This window comes from Bidens hawaiensis, unplaced genomic scaffold (genome assembly GCF_021521415.1).
Source record: "Bidens hawaiensis isolate Kalapana, Puna unplaced genomic scaffold, B.hawaiensis_p1.1 tig00026358_1, whole genome shotgun sequence".
Taxonomy (NCBI): domain Eukaryota; kingdom Viridiplantae; phylum Streptophyta; class Magnoliopsida; order Asterales; family Asteraceae; genus Bidens; species Bidens hawaiensis.
Genome location: NW_027505069.1, coordinates 200,162 through 218,108, shown reverse-complemented (window position 1 = coordinate 218,108; position 17,947 = coordinate 200,162). Strand labels below are relative to the sequence as shown.

The 17,947-nt window shown below is 39.5% G+C and overlaps 1 long non-coding RNA gene and 1 pseudogene across 1 annotated transcript; one reads left to right on the top strand and one right to left on the bottom strand.

Moving 5' to 3' along the window:
• Positions 1–10,855: 10,855 nt before the first annotated feature.
• On the bottom strand, positions 10,856–11,322 carry LOC143610457 (SKP1-like protein 1B pseudogene; annotated as a pseudogene).
• A 1,030-nt stretch (positions 11,323–12,352) lies between these two features.
• Positions 12,353–13,163, top strand: LOC143610458 (uncharacterized). The gene is made up of 3 exons (XR_013149590.1): positions 12,353–12,415; positions 12,700–12,890; positions 12,976–13,163. It is a non-coding gene; the product is annotated as an uncharacterized LOC143610458 (long non-coding RNA).
• Positions 13,164–17,947: the final 4,784 nt, after the last annotated feature.

Sequence of the window (17,947 nt, the reverse complement as noted above, 5' to 3'; positions counted from 1 at the left end):
AAGGAGGGAAAGTTACCAGACGATCGCGCACAGGCGAGGAAGATAAGACACAAGTCGCAGAACTACGAAATGCTCGATGGTACGTTATATCGACGCTCTTATCTTGGACCACTCATGAAATGCCTAGACGTTGAGGAAGCAAGCTATGTGATCAGAGAGATACACGAAGGAATCTGTGGAATACATGCTGGCCCGCGCATGGTGGTCGCCAAGGCAATGAACGCAGGTTACTATTGGCCAGGCATGTACTTGGACGCGTTAAAAGAGATCCAAAAAATGCGAAGCGTGTCAGAGCTATGCGCCAAATACCATGCGGCCAAAGAACAACTTGATTCCGGTGACCTCTGCATGGCCTTTCCACAAGTGGGCAATCGATATTGTGGGTCCCTTACCACAAGCGCCAGGGCGAGTAAAGTTTTTGGTAGTGACAGTAGACTATTTCACAAAATGGGTTGAAGCCAAGCCACTGGCAAAAATCACAGCCGAGGCAATGAAGCAATTTATTTGTAGCCACATCGTATGCCGTTTTGGCCTGCCCATGGAAATCGTGAGGGACAATGGCAAACAATTCACTGAAAGGAAGATATCCAGTTGGTTCAAGGAATTACACATCAATCAGGTCTTCACTTCAGTATACCACCCTCAAGGGAATGGCCAAGTGGAACGCGCGAACCAAAGCTTGCTGAATGGGCTGAAGAAAAGGTTGGAGGGAGAGTCCCATGCATGGGTCGAGGAGCTACCTAATGTCCTGTGGGCGCACAGGACATTAAGCAAAACCAGCAATGGCGAGTCCCCGTTCAGCCTAACCTATGGAACGGAGGCTATGATTCCAGCAGAGATTGGATGCCCATCCTATAGAGTGCTCATGATGAGTAAGACGGATAACGAGCAAGAAAGGAGGTTGGATCTCAATTTACTTGAAGGACGCAGAGAGGCGGCTATCATCAGTGAAGCCAAATACAAGAAAAAGCTAGAAAAATACTTCAATCAGCGCGTGAGAGAATGCCACTTCAAGAAGAATGATTTTATCCTTCGGAACAATGAAGCTAGTCGCGCAATATCCCCGGGAAAGATGTCTCCCAACTGGGAGGGACCTTACAAGTCTCGGAAGAATTGGGAAAAGGCGTATACGCTTTAAAAGATTTAAATGGAAAGAAGATCCCGCGCGCATGGAACGCAGCACAACTTAGAAAATGTTTCATGTAAAAGTTGTCAAGTTTGTAATTAAGGCTTTTTAAGCCATTATGAATAATGATACGCTCTATATGCGTTTTATTACCTTTTGCATACATGTTTCAAACTTCCCATTTATTAATTTTGAACAATATGACAACATTGTATTGACATCAAACTAAAAATAAAACGAAGTAAAACATACATGCGCGAGCTTCAAGCTCAGACGCGTTAACGAGTTTTAACTCTAAAACGTCAAGGCCTTAGCCCAATAATATGAGCCTTAGCTCAAATTACTCATAGCATCCATCCTACGTATTGCGCAGCTGGACCATAAAAATACATAAGCACAACTAAGGCAAAGCACATGCCAAAGCATAGTTGTTAAGGTCTCAGATCGGGGCCGCGCATGGGATTATAATGGATATAGGCAGAGTAACACATACTGACACGTACAGGCTAAAAAACTCATTCATAATTCCCTATAATAAATGCACGATAACGTCGCGCAAAAGAGGAATAATGAAATGCCAAGACACGTGTCAGCATATTCAGAATATCGCAAAATAACTTGAAATATGACAACTGTTAAGGATTAAGTAAAAATAATTTCCTTACAACCTTGTTCAAGTTTCAATGTGTAAGCATACCTTATATTCAACAAGCACACATGCAATATAAAGAGATGAATTGGGAATGCGCAAGATACGAATAAGGGAAAAACAAAATTTCATTCCGAAACATAGAAGTTTACAAATTTACAAATGATGAAGTAAAAATTACAAAAAAAAAACAAGAAGGGCTTTTCAAGTCTCTATGTTAATATCAGCCTCTTCATCTTCCTCATCATTATTCCCTCCCTCAGCATCTGGCGCAGCCCGCTCCTCGTCATCTCCAAACTTACCATAATCAAGCTGTTCGTCTCGAATATAGTCGTCTTCTGTCATGATAGCGTCAGGAGTAGGTCCTTTGGCCACGCCAGAGCTGCTGGCAGAGGTAGCGTTGCCCGCGCCATCATCATTGCCACCAGTCCCTTCACATTCATCAAGTAATTTCTTTAAAGCGCCAAGATCGGGCTGGTCAGCAAGCGCGGCTATCTGCAAGTCACAAGGAATAACATAAGTACAAAAGATTATGAAAATAAGTCAAGTAAACTCATTAAGGTTAAAATACCTGCTCAAGGATGGGAATTGGAGTATTCAAGTACTTCTCCCCCACCTCAGCCATGTCAGCGCAGACAGTGTCGAGCTGATAAGGGTAGTCGGATGGATTCTTCTTTAGCATGCCATATTCATAAATATCCTTAAACCCCTCAGCCCGACCCACCAAGCGCGACGACGCATTACAGTCCATCACAAGGGTCTGAAACTCGTCTGAGTATTTCATGGCATAAGCGCAACGAGTCACACCCTGTGAAATCAGCCATTGACGGTCCTGCGCGAGGGAAGAAACAGACGTCTCAAGAGCAGGAATCTAAGAGTTTAACAACTTAACAGTTTCCTTGGCTTGTTTTAGCTCTTCTTTGTCAGACGCTGCTGCCGCCAAGGCTTCATTCTTTTCCGCTCGCGCAGCATCGAGCTCTTCCTTCATGCGCGCAACCTCACTCTCCAATAAAGATTTTTCAGTATTAACCTGCGCAATAGTTTGGTCACGCGCCTCCATTGCCAACTCCAGGTCACGCGCTCGACGCGCGTACTTGGCCGCATCTGCCTCTGCCACTTGCAGTTTCTCCCGCGCAGCTTGCTGCTCAAGCCCGCGCTTCACAAAAGCAGCGTTGGAACTTGCCCGGTTCTCGCTAAGTTCTGCTTGGAGTTTCTCAGCTTTCTCTCGGGCATCAGAAAGATTCCAAGCAGAAACCTTAGCCTCTTGCTTGGCCTCCGCAAGGGCATCACGTACTTTTATATAATCATTGCGAAGCTCTTGGGAGGCAGCAAAAAGGCAGACCCAGCAAAAAGGTGATCATTAAGCAAATCCACGCGAGCGCGGTCCTCTTGAAACCTCCTTTCAGCTGGAGGAACAGAGTGAGCCCAGAAGTCTTCACATACGCCCAAGGATTGGAATGAGCTCTCTTCAGTGATACTCCAGCTCGGGATGTATATGTGATCGGCTCCCTACAAACACAAAGCAATGCAAAGAAACGTTTTAGTTATCTACACACTAATTTGGAAGTCTGAACAGCGGAGCAAAATAAACTTATACCTGAGGAGAACCGGCAGAAAGATTAGCGCCAGCTGATGAGCTCCTGCTTGCCCCATGAGAAAAGGCTGCGCCACGAAATCTCGTGGCGCTATAGGGCTTACGCGGCCACCATCAGAATTTTCAAAATTAACCTCCTCATCATCCTCTATAACAGGTCTCTTCTCCTGCGACTTGGAAGAATCAAAAATAGTCTCACGAGGAGGGCTGCGCGCAGGAGGAGGTGAGGGAGGTCTTGACGCTGATAGAGCAGCGCGAAAAATAGTCTCCTGCTCCTTAGTGATCCCAATGAGGGGAGATTCAGTACTTGTTGGAGCAGGAGCAGAACTAACGGCGCCAGCGCTAGCAGTGCCACCAGCAGCTTGTGTGCCAGCTATAATTCCTATGACAAAACCAACAAGGAGAAAAGATTCATGACTTGAACTAAAGGAAAAAATCAGACAATCAAAGCGCAATAAATACCTTGGCGCACCGCAGTCCGCGAGTTAAGCATCGCCATGAAGTCCATTTTCCCCCTTTTTGAAGGCAAAACAGATGACTTCAAAACAACCTTCGGCATAGCCTTGGCACCTTGCTGCGCCTGAGGTTGAGCCACCAACATTGCCGGCTCTACAAACATTTGAGTGAACAAAGCCTCATTATTAACTCTATCGGAATCACGCTCATAAAACCACAAAATATAAACAAAGTATACCTGTTGGAGAAGACGAAACAGCAGGCGCAGCACCGCTTCCCTTGTCCGCCGTGCGCAGAGATGAGGTGGCAGCACCATACCTCGTGTGGACTGGAGGATTGCCCACACCTTGAGGCAAAGAAGACGAGGAAAACTTGGAAGTAAAACCCTTGGTTTTCTCAAGTCCCTTCACTTGAGTAGGAGGAAGATTCTGGGCAACAGAGGCATCATCTTTTTTCTGTTTTTTACTGGCCCCTGCGTCAGTTTTGCCTTTAGCCTTGCACTTGAGTTTTTGCGCTTCAGCTTCTTCCTCCTCCCCTTCCTCTTCCACAGGCTCCAACTCATAAGTAGCGAGCGCATCTACAATACGCGCAACAAAAATGTTAAAACCAAATTTGGTATTCTAAGGGCCTAAACACAAATACAAGGGCTTACCAGGCACGTCGCTGTCAAATCAAAATTCTAAGTCGACAGGGATGAACATATCATCGAAGCGAAAAGGAAAACCACTTCCCCAGCGTTCAGGGCGACAGAGCCACCTTCTGTATGCTCGTCATAGGCGGCGTGGATGTATTCCTTGCTTTCTGCATAAAACAAGACAAGTGATATCAGCAAAACGAATTATACTCGCGCAAAATTAATGCAATGAACAAACAACCCACCTGAGCCATCAACATAGATGACAGGCTCAGTCTCGCTGTCAGTCCACCTCTTGCTCATACAAACCCCCACCAACGCTTCCTCGCAAATATTCTTGGCGGGGGATGGTTCAGCAGTTAATGTTTTAACCCACGCGCCAGATGGATTCTTAAGAACGTCATCATCCGCGGGCGAGGAAGTAATCGCGCGCATGGTCATACGAATGGGAATAACACCAGCCTTGATAAAAAAGAATTTTTCAGCCCAGTCATGAAGGCTTTTGAAGCTAACAGTACAGCACTTAACCTTCTGACTGCGTGGTGTGAATGAGAACCAAGAATCTTGGATTTTCGGCTTATAAAAATATTGAAAGCGCCGAGGGGTGGGTTCCTCGCGCTGAGCTTTGCACATGAACTCAAATTGGGTCATGCGCACTAATCCACAGGGATGGACTTGAGATATATGAATCCCATAAAATTGGAGGAGCGCACCTATAAACCTCGTCATCGGAAGACGAAGATTACAGTGGGTGAAAAAGTGAGAATATAAAGAGATATAGCCGGCGGGAGGATCCGCCGCCGTTTGCCCGGTCGCCGGGAGCAGACAACCATACTCAGGGAGAAAACCCTGAGAGGCGACGAGATTATCAAAATCAGGTTGTTTCAACTTGCAGGGAATCTCATCCCATCTCTTCACCGCCTTGTTCTTCCCTCCCTCCTCCGACGAGGCCTCGGCAACCCTAGTACCCTTGCCGGTTTTCTTTAAAGTAGACATAACCACAGATTTTACACGGCTTTTACTAGGGGAAATTGTGGTGTCTGGGTTATCAGACATACAATTGCGAATCGAACAATATGGTCACTTTAAGCACGGAATTCAGGGACAAAGACGAAAGCTCTTAATCGGAATGTAAATGATAGGCAAAAGCTCTGAAAATGATAGTGGAGATGAAGAAAAAACTGTTCAAAAGGTTTGGTTTTATAGGCCCAGGAGAGAGAGAGAGAAACAAGTAATAATCAGATCTACGCTCACGCGCCCCCACTCGCAGGCGTAGGTCAACATAAGCGCGACACGTGTTCCTGACACTGTATGAGGAGACGTGAAAAGCCACTGTAGCACCTCGAGCACACGAAAGGTCTGACACATAACGTCTCCATTTCTGATGCATGTCAACACCAACCAACCACGTGTATTGACGATTCGTTTTAACCAAAGGGATGGAATTTCGCGCAACGCGCGTACAAGAAAAGAAAAAGAAAAAACAAGCCCTATTGAAAAAGCAAACTATTATGTCTAATATCTATCTTACCTCGCTCGCGCGAGACAAGACACACATTAGACTGGGGGGGCTTGAAGGGGTATGCACCCGCCTTAACATCAAGCGGGGCGGGTCAACCCACATGATATAGACAAGAGGCTTGAAATCAGGATGTCATGAAGACACAAAGCCAAAACCTATGCGCAAGCACATGAAACATCTGCGCGTGGCACATATCACATATGCGCAAGCGCAAGCGCAAGCGGGGTGGGTCAACCCACAAAGCCAAAACCTATGCGCAAGCGCATGAAACATCTGCGCGTGGCGCATATCACATATGCACACAACACACACATTTAGTGTGAGAATAAAGAGAAGACCTTGCGCATCCCCGGGATAGGCGCATAAAGGCCGCGCGTAAGCGACACACAACAAATGAGACAATAGTCTAATCCAAATCAGGATAAGGACAACCATGATTGTACTCATCAGGCAACCTTTCAGAAGGTATCTTTTAAGGAATAAAGAATGTACTGATGTTGACAGCTGCCAGTGAAGGGTGGACAACTCAGCAAAGCCCATGTGCCACCACGTGATGGCACATGGGTCAGGTGAAATACCTTGGTCAGAGAATAATCAATGAAAAAGCACCAGGTGTCCTAAGTACACGTGGCGCGAAGCAATAGGAGGAGGCCAAAAAGGCCATAATTGGGTCTGAGCCCAATCATTGGAAACCCTAATACTATAAATACCACACCACCTCCACAGTTGGAGCCAGGAAAGAAAATATATTCTAAGTCCTTCACTCATTTTCATTTCTTGATTACCCTTCTCCTACAATATCTGATTCTCACACAGGAGGGTTACCCCAAAGAGGACCCCTCTGTCCCTTTCTGAGGGGTAAGCTCACGGTGCTGTTCGTTTTGTAGGTGGAAGAACTCGTATCTCGGAAAACCATCGGTGATATAACCCACTCGTACCCGAGGAACGTTGAATCGTACACAAGTAAGTCGATCCACGCTTCTTCATTAGTGTTTTATAGTTATACTTAATCATATTAAAAAACCAAATGTTGCTTGTAAGTATGAAATGCTATGCTAAAAGTAAAGTTTTAGAGTCTTAGATCTCCACGTCTCATGTTTAGGGTGCGTGTTTAGATGAAGGAAAGAAGTAGATATAAAGATAAAGACATAACACCACGAGATAAAGAGAATGTAACCAGAACTAGAGAGCTAGAAAGTGTGATACTCCACGTCGTATGGCAGGCTTCCTGCTCAAATGCCTTGCTAAAGGAGCTCGATTTCCTAAGCCTGGCATTTCAGCGACAAGGAGTTCCAAGCTGAATACTGGTGCCGATTTCATAACCCTAGAAACCTAGAAACCGATCACAACATTGGAGTTCAAAAATGTTGGCTCGATGCACAACCAAATGTCAGTTTCTTCAACCTCCTATCACTTTTCAATCCTTTTATTTTGCATTTATTGCATTAACCCGCTCATTATTTGAAATATTGTTGATTAACTTATTTCAGATGATTCAATTGCTATCCATTGTTGTAAACTGTGTAAGTAGTAAGTTGATTTCTTTCTTCTTAATAAGTTTAATTTATATTTTTATTTGTGGTTTTTATGAACTTGATTATGTTTTTTTGGTGCTAATAAACCTTAGGCTAGGAGACACAAATCTTCAATATTCAGCTATGTATTATTTAAATGTGTATATTATGTTTGTGTATTATGCATGTATGTATATGTATGCTTAATTTTTTTATTTGCATATTTATTTTTGTATTTGGATGTTTATTTTGTGTATTTGTATGCTTATTAATGTATATGTATTTGTATTTCATTGTAGGTGTTGGTTCTAATATGACATGTTTAGCTAGTGTGGACACTTAACGCTCGAACTTCACTCTACACTTTTATATCTTTATTGTATTTGTATCTACAACAATTTTGACATTTTTTTAGCTTTAAAACCTTATGAACTCCACATACTTTGAGTTAGTTCATGATATCTTTTCATAACACAAGAGGAAGATATTAGGTGTTTTAATTTTTTGTAACAACTTAACCTTTTGTTCCATATCAAGAAGAATGGATGCAAACTTGCTTTAAATACGAAAAATTGACTTTTCATATATATGTTTAAGTCATGAGACATGTTTGTCATGACAAGTGTGCTAAAAAAATATACACCAGGACAAGATTGGCACGAGTACTGTTGCTAAAATCTAGTTACAAGATATCTTCACAGTCAATGTGCTAAAACCAAACCTAAGAGAAGTGTGTTAAAACCTAGCGGCCTGATTAAAGGCTTAGTGGCACCTAACTTTCCATTTAATCTTGTTTAGATAATTAGATAATGTATGCTAAGGAAAGAGTAAAATTTTCAATAAACGTACTCTTTGTCCGATTAGTTTTTTCTTACTCTTCGTATATTATTTTTATATTTTTCGAGTTATTTTTAGTTGAGGAAAAGTAAACTTTATATAAACTAAAGAGCACCCATGACGTAATGATTATGGGTGTTGTTCGTCTTATATGTCATGCAATGAATGAGGAGGTGAATGACGGGATGCGTTGTGGAGGTTTCTTCTGACGACGAGGGGTAGGATGTTCAAATATGTACGTGGGGACGGACGAGAATGTCGAGGCCACCCTTTCTCTATCAATCTCATACATACATACATACATACATACATACATACATACTAGGGGTGACAATCTTGACCCAAACAATTTCAAATGAATCAATTTTGGTTGTTTTAAAAATTAAATGGGTTGGTTTGGGTCATAGATTTTAACTAAATTGGTCAAAATGAGTCATTTAAAATTCCATCATGTTATTTTGGGTCAAAATGGGTCGACAAATTTAAAAAAATGGGTCGATGTGGGATAGTGTCCTAAGAAAATGTGGCATGTTTCAGATCGGAACAAGTTTTGGCACGAGACAAGTTTTGGCATGAAACGGGTTTCAGATTGGGACGGGTTCGGTTCAGGTTTCAAGCCAACATGAGTTTTCACACGATACGGGTTGGGTTTTGATTTCTTTTTGTTGATCCCGGACTCGTTTTTGGTTTTTTTGTTTCGTTTTAGTCCCTTTTTTAAATTTCGTTTTTCTTCAGTTTCAATATTTCTAGTTTCATTTTGATTTATTTTTTCGATTTCGATTGACTTGGTTCAGTTTAGGCTTTTTGTTTCATTTTCGTCGATTTTTTCGGTTTTAGTTCAATTTCTCGTTGGGATTTTTTTGTTTGTTTGTTTTTTTATGGATCGGAGACAACGGAAAAAACATTTTAATTTTTTTACTTTTTTATTTATATTTTGATTTATGAATTTTTTATTATTATTTTTGAATATTTTTTTGAGGGGTTTTTGATCTTTTCATAATCACCCTAGAAAAAAAATTCAAAAAAATAAAGATAAATAAATAACTCAAAATATAAATAAAAAACAAAAAAATCTAAAAAACTGTAATGTTTCTACCGGTATCCTCGTTTAAAAAAACAAAAAATCCGTTTTGACCTGTTTCTGACCCTAACCTGTTCCGACCAAACCAAAACAACCATTTTTTCAGTTGACTCGTTATGACCATAACGTATTCTGACCTAAACCTGTTTCGACACATGACTCGTTTCGACCCATGACCCGTTCGACCCAACATAACCCATTTGCCACCCCTAATACATACATACATACATACATACATACATACATACATACTACATTAATTAATTAATTATACGTTAATATGTACGATTTTAATAATTTTAATGGGGGTTATGACTTATGAGGGTTTGGTGTTGTGAAAGTAAAATTGAAGTTTTTAACAAAGTTTGAAATATGATATAACGATGATGTGGTGGTATCTTAAAGTTCAACGTTATGGGTGCCATGACAAACGATTAAGAAGTTATGGTGCCATGGTAGGTTATTGTCAAATAAATCTCTATTAACTACCCATCACCAATTTTTTCTAAGTTCTTTTCGATTTGTAAACAAGCTATATATTGAATATGATTATGAAAATTATGTTATTAAATAATAAATTAATAATTAAAAATATATTAAAAACTGAATACTTGCCCTTTTACAAATTCTACTATTCAGGAATTATACAAATTTTGAGAATTATTTTACAACTCTTCTATGCACATACATGTAATGATCTTGAAGTTTAATCTTTTTCAATATAAGTCATATCAAAAGATGTTGGGGAGATCATGTTCCATCACCGTCCAAGGAATTTAAGTATGTTTTTGTAGTTGACTATATTTATTGCAATTCAACACATTGTAATTACTTCGATTTGTTACTTCCTAATTCTAATCAACGACTGATTTCGTTGTAACGTTGGACGATGTTAGTTTCTTCGGTTAAGATTTCTCACCGCCGCAACACGATGGTCAATACGCTAGTTACCTTTAAAAACATAAGGCTTCTAGAAGGAATAGTATTAGACTATAAATAGAGGCTTTATGTATTGTTTTATTTGTGTGTTTGTAAGGTGTAAATCAACCACCCAAGGGAATCGGTTCTTTAATATTATGAATCTTTTAACTGATTACGGAGTCGTTCACTTATATTATATATTTATTATCTTTTGTTTGATCGTTTGATTTACCGCACCCGTCTCGACATGTTTATCAAGTGCAAAATCCGTTCGGATGGTCGTTTTGGGACCTACATTAATGAATTTAAATCCCATCCTTATTTGTCTATAGATTTCTTCAAATCAATTGCAATATACGACTGTATTTTGATCGAGAGTATATAAACTGATATTAATAATCACCTTAATATAACTATGAAAAAAAATCAACATATTATAAGTACCAAGATTTGCATAAAACCAAAACATCAAAGCCAAGTAAACATTACAACTAATAATGAATAATAATCAGGATAGATCTTCACTCAAATGCCCATGCATTCTCGCGGCGAACTTCAGCTTCTTCCTCGGGTGTGTAGTCATTCTTGATGTTGAAAGTCTTGCGAATCCAATCAGGAGTTTTGCCCTTATCATGTCAGCCACCATTTGACAGGTCAAGTTCAGTAAGCCTTCGATGTCGAGGTAGTTTGCAGCCAGAATTAGATCAAAAAGAGTGGCTTGATCCACTTTAACAAATTCAGAATCAAACGCTTTCAGATCCTCATCGTTGTTGTTCTCGGATGATTCCACGTGCTTCTTGCAGTACTCGATAACCTTGGCCAAGATCATGCTGGTGACGTTAGGGAGCGGAATGCCGGATCTAGCACAGTCATCTTCAATCATATGTTTGATTGTTTGTGATTGCAACGCCACCACTTCTTCAACCTCGAAGGTTTCTCCGTCCGAACTCTTCAACACGATGGTCTTTTGCGACGACGACAACGACATCCTTTGTTATTAGGCTTAGGGTTGTGAATGAATTGAGAATGAGAAACGAGAGAGGGGTAGAAGGGCTTATATAGGATGGGATGGCGGTGTTTTGCCGATCGGCTAACCCTTCGGTATCCTTGTTCAAGTGTAAATCAAATTATGATTTTCAGACCTTTATAGTTTTAAATTGTTGCATCGGGGTCCATAGAGTTAATTATTTAATTAATAATTGAAATATTTACATTAAGTTTTGTACTAAATCAACAATGTTCGTCCTTGTTTTAAATTTTAAATGTGTCATTGTGATAGAATGCTCGTTTAATTGATTGATTATTTCACTCCTTCAAAAAGTTTTTTTATAAATCCTTATTACTAATTATAATTACATAATTTAAATTGCGACTACATTTTTTTTAACAACCAAACAATAAAGGCAAGCTACCCGAGGTAACTAAATGGCGAAAGACAACCTCATAGACTTGTAATTGCAGACAAAAGTAGGTAGCTAAGTCCACTATCTCATGTATCTAGGAATTAAAAACTCGTCTGTAGAAGGCCCACTGCATTAAAATCCAATTGAGATCGGATTCGAAAATGAGACCTTGTAACCTCCGGCACAAATCTTCACTTCTTCTCCGATATAAGTTGAGCTTAGCTCATTATTTGTTAGTGGTTTACAATTTGTACAACTTCTCCATTTCTTTCTCTAAAACATTTTTGAATTGCTTGCTTCTCTTATTGGACCACAAATACCATTAACCACTCCAAGGGGCTTCTCAAGGCTCAACCATTCCAATTCTCTTTTATCTCATCTCTCTCACCTCAAAAATAACTACGATAAGTCGACGGTGGTGAGGCATAATGTTTTCAAAAATAGCAAAGACGAGGAGGAAGCATCTCGCCGACTCACCAGTATGTCTTTCTTCAAGCTCGACCCATATTTGCTTCGAGACATAATGTTTGTTTGAATTATTTAATAAGAAGCTTCAAATGAAGCTCGGGCATTTGTAATTGATTGATTGTTTTTGTTCGTTGGCATTGTAAATCAGGTGCGTCTGGTCATTGCCGCCTCCTATTCGGCCGTCTGGGTCGCCGGAAATCGAGGGGACTGGTAAGTTGTTTGTTTTAGATATTTTTATTAATTCTTGCTTTGAATTTGTTGTGGAGTTATGTTAATCGAGTATGTGGAATTAAATAATGCAAAAACGTTCGTTCGAATTTAGGGTTGGCCTCTATTATTCAATTTTATAAACACTGATTTTACAGGCCATTGATCCATCATCTAATGTATTTGTTCGAATTCAGATAATAAGCTTATAAAGTTGCTGTTACCAAACCACAAACCCTATTTATGTAAAAAAAATAATTAATTGGGTTCATATTACATGTTTCTAGATATATGGTGGATGGGAAGCTCCAAATTAGATTTTCTTATCACCAACATTATGCATACCAACGTTCGGAGGATATTAATGTTTCAAACCAAAAAAGACTACAATTTTATTGGAGTATTTTGTTCATTAATTTGCTAGCCTGAACTGAGTTGGTAACTGTAGCTGGGGTTGACCTCCAAAAATAAGATGCTGGTAACACATTACAATTGTTCAAATTCTGTATGTGTTTTCAGCAAAAAAGAAATATTATTTTTTTATTGTTATTTTTCTTTTGCAGATTGTTGTGTATTCTGTTATGTATCACATCCCCATGAAACGATAACAACCCATGGGTGCAGCGACCCGCAAAGGACCCAAATCCAACGCTCTCTGAAATAGGAAAACTTATAACTGATGACGGTCACCCTCAAGAGCAACCACATCTTGGCAGTCAACAACGTAAGTGAACCGACAATCACGGCACCGGCGAACACACAACTTTTGTGAAATTTAGAGAGCTAGAAAGTGTGATACCACGTCGTATGGCAGGCTTCCTGCTCAATTGTCTCGCTGAAGGAACTCGATTTCCTAAGCTTGGCATATCGGCGACAAGGAGTTCCAATCTGAATAGTGATTTCAATATCATAACCCTAGAAACCAATCACAACATTGGAGTTCAAAAATGTTAGCTCGATGCACATCCAAATGTCAGTTTTTCAACTTCCCTGTCACTTCTCAATCCTTTTATTTTGTATTTATTGCATTAGCTCGCTCATTATTTGAAATTTCGTTTTTTTCAGATGATTCAGTTGCTATCCACTGTCGTAAACTGTGTAAGTTGTAAGTTGAGTTCTTTCTTCTTCATAAGTTTAAAAAATATTTTTATTGTGGTTTTATGAACTTTATTATGATTTTTGGTGCTAATAAACCTTAGGCTAGGAGACACAAATCTTCAATATTCAGTTATGTATTATTTAAATGTGTATATTATGTATGCGTATGCTTAATTTTTTTATTTGTAAATTTATTTTTGTATTTGGATGTTTATTTTGTGTATCTTTATGCTTATTAATGTATATGTATTTGTATTTCATTGTAGGTGTTCGTTCTAATATGACAGGTTTAGATAGTGTGGACTAACGCTCGAACTTCACTCGTATACCTTTATATCTTTTTCTAATTTGCATCTACAAAAATTAAGGCATTTTTTAGCTTTAAAACCTCATGAATTTCCTCATGAATTCCACATATTTTGAGTTAGTTCATGATATCTTTTCATAACACAAGAGGAAGATATTAGGTGTTTTAAGTTTTTGTAACAACATAATCTTTTTTGCACATCAAGAAGAACGGATGCAAACTTACTTTAAATATGAAAACTTGACTTTTTCATATATATGTTTAAGTCAAGTCATGAGACATGTTTGTCATGACAAGTGTGCTAAAAAATATACACTAGGACAACAAATTGGTACGAGAACTGTTGCTAAAATCGAGTTCAATACAAGTTATCGTCACAGTCGATGTGCTAAAACCAAACCTTAGAGAGGTGTTAAAACCTAGTGGCCCAGTTAAGGGATTAGTGGCACCAAACTTCCCATTTAATCTTGTTTAGATAATTATATAATGTATGTTGAGGAAAGAGTAAACTTTTGTATAAACGTACTCTCTATCTTATCATTTTTTTCTCTCTTCGTATTATTTTTATATTTTTCAGGTTGTTTTTAGTTGAGGAAAAGTAAACTTTGTATAAAATGAGAGCGCCCATGATGCAATAATTGTGGGTGTTGTTTGTCTTATATGGCATGCAATTAATGAGGAGGTGAATGACGGGATGCGTTGTGGAGGTTTCTTCTGCTGAGAAGGGGTGGGAGGTTCGAGTCTGCAAACGTGCGGACAAACGAGAATGTCGAGGCCACCCCCCCTCTCTCTCTGTCACACCTCGACTTAGGGCCTAGGCGTGTGACCACAAGTTGGTACCTGTTTTGGAAATATATCAGAGTTTATGAGTTAATTTTAGCGGAAGACTTTAGGTTGAATATAATATTAATTTACATTGAAAATTTACTTGGGGATTAAACACCTAAGTATAGTTTATAAAATATATTTTTCATAATACAAGGATTTGTTTATCAAAAACGGAGTCATCTTGTACGCGCTTCTATTTTTCATAAGACTCCAATCCTTGCTAACGCTACTAATGCTTAATTACCTGCAATGGGTTGGAAAAATACATCAGCTATATGCTGGTGAACACGTATGACTCGAAAAAACATTTTGAATGACGATTAAAATACAAATATAGTTTTCTCGACAACTCAGCGGAAGCATTACTTCTTCCGGTATATGTACCACTGCCCTACACACACAACGGTATTCTCCGAGCAACACGGCCCTGAACAGAGAACTTGTCATGACCGTTTAAGCTCGCGGCTTCATTGCCTTTGATTGATTGATTGAGCTTTAACAGTTATGTTTGGATCCATACACATGCGTATTCGGTCTGAGTTGATTTTATTCTCTACTTTGTATTATAACGTTTTAGAGATTACTCGATCTCATGTAGACATTTGATTGACTCGTTAAGACAAACACCCGTTCGTCTTATTGAGTATAAATATGTTTTGTCTGATTGAAAAGGTTGACGTATTCACTTGTACCGTCGGTGTTGAAAACCTTGACTGATTGATTGATTGTGAATGGTACTTAACCTATACATAAATATGTTCGTATGAATGTTTTGAATGATGTTAAGCTATGATTGTGAGCTTAACCTTGAAATCGTTTATCTTTGATTGTGAATGAAAACACTTGTTTTATTTGACGTTTGATATAGCATGCTTTGGCCTAATAGGTTCTATCATGTTGATAAGTTTCTCCTGGTAAGTAAACGGGTCCCTCGGTTGATTGGGATTTATACGAATTACTTTTCCTTAGGCAAGAAACTTACTACTAGTGATATCCCCCTTCCAGTTACTACATGCCCGTCAAAATATATCTTTCGTTTAACATTACTTTCTCATGAAGTAACGTTTATGAAAACATGATTGTGAATGATTTGTAAAATACGATCAAGGTTAAAGGATATAGCCTCGATTGATAGTCTAAGCGATAATTAAAATAACTTAAACGTAATTCCTACCTTAGATTGGATACTTAAGATTGATAATAAGAAAAGGCATGATCTTGATCTACTTGCTTAAGTGATTGCTACTTAATAATAACTTCGTTTCTTGCACGTAATACGAGAAAACAGCACGTCGGCTTGTTACGGCAATGGGGCACGCCTTTCGAGGTTAAGTGTGTGTAATTGGAGGTGCGTTTGGGATGAATGAAGCTCATGCCCGTCACCCCCCTTTTATAGGTGATTTTGGTCCCCATTGAGGTACGCGATGGGTTCCTTGGGACCCGTCGAGTACCGCGGCGCCACAATATTACGCCGTCTTATGCGGTGGTGACACGTGGCCTGTCACAACGTGCCACGTGTTGACACGTCGTTGGACACGTGTCCACTGACTCAGCAAGCCCATCGCGCTACGCGATGGGTGGATTGTTACCCCGTCGCGTACCGAGGTGGGAAAAGATTTTCAGAATTTACAATTTTAGTCCCTATACTTTCTTTGTTAGTATATTTAGGCTTAAATTAAAGAGGATAAAAGACGCGGTGTTACATCCTCCCCACCTTTTGAATAATCTCGTCCTCGAGATTTATTGGAATAGATAGGGATATTTTTTCTTCATCTCTGACTCGAGCTCCCATGTGTACTCGGGTCCTCGTCTTGAATCCCATTTGGCTTTCACGAGCTTGAGACGCTTATGTTTGAGAAACTTGATCATACTATCTTCTATTTGAATTGGCTGTTCTACAAACTTAAGCTTTTCGTTGACCTTAACATCTTTTAATGGCATGGCAAGAGTTTCATCGGCTAAACACTTGCGAAGATTGGATACGTGAAACACGTCGTGAATGCCTTTCATTTCATCGGGTAATTCTAGTCGATAAGCAACTAGCCCAACTCTTTCGAGTATCTTGAATGGTCCAACAAATCTTGGACTTAATTTTCCTTTCTTCCCAAATCTTACTACACCTTTCCAAGGCGATACTTTCAATAACACTTTATCGCTTTCTTTGAACTCTAATGGCTTGCGGCGAACATCCGCATAGCTTTTATTTCTATCCCTTACCGCTTTCAGGCGTTCTCGAATTTGTATTACTTGATCAGTGGTTCTTTGAACAATTTCGAGTCCTGATAACTGACCATCACCTGTTTCTGGCCCACATACAGGCGTTCTACATTTACGCCTATACAAAGCTTCAAATGGTGGCATTTGGATACTCGTATGATAACTATTGTTGTATGAGAATTCCATTAGAGCAAGATGGGTATCCCAACTTCCTCCTAAATCAATAACACAGGCACAGAGCATGTCCTCTAGGATTTGAATCGTACGTTCGCTTTGGCCATCAGTTTGGGGATGATAAGCAGTACTTAGGTTTTGTCGAGTCCCCATAGTCTTTTGGAAGCTTGACCAAAAATTTGAAGTGAAACGACTATCTCTGTCGGATATGATGGATAGTGGCACACCATGTAAAGATACTATGTTTTCGAAATATAAGTGTGCTAACTTATCCATGCTGAACGATTCTTGAATTGGAATGAAATGAGCAGACTTCGTAAGTCTATCTACAATAACCCAGATTGAATCATTTTGGCGAGAAGTTTTTGGTAACTTCATAATGAAATCCATGGTTATCATATCCCATTTCCAAATTGGTATCTCAGGTTGTTGTAACAATCCTAACGGCTTTTGGTGCTCGGCTTTCACTTTGGAACACGTTAAGCATTTAGCTACATACAAAGCAATATCCTTCTTCATACCAATCCACCAATAATCATCCTTTAGATTATGATACATGTTGTCACTTCCCGGATGCATCATATACTTTGATTTGTGTGCTTCTTCGAGAATCTTATCTCTTAGATTTCCGACCATTGGTACCCAAATTCTTGTACCAAGTCTAAGAATTTCGTCACTTCCTTTAATCAATTGATCAATTGTGCCGTTCTCTTTTTCGGACCTAATGTTACCTTCTTCCAGTGCCAACTTCTGAGCTTCTTTGATTTGACAAGCTAAGTCGACTTTGAGTTCCAATCTAAGAGCTCGGAATCTCTTTGGTTTCTCATGTTCTTTTCTACTTAAGGCATCAGCCACAACGTTGGCTTTTCCTTCATGATACACGATCTCACAGTCGTAATCATTTAGCGTTT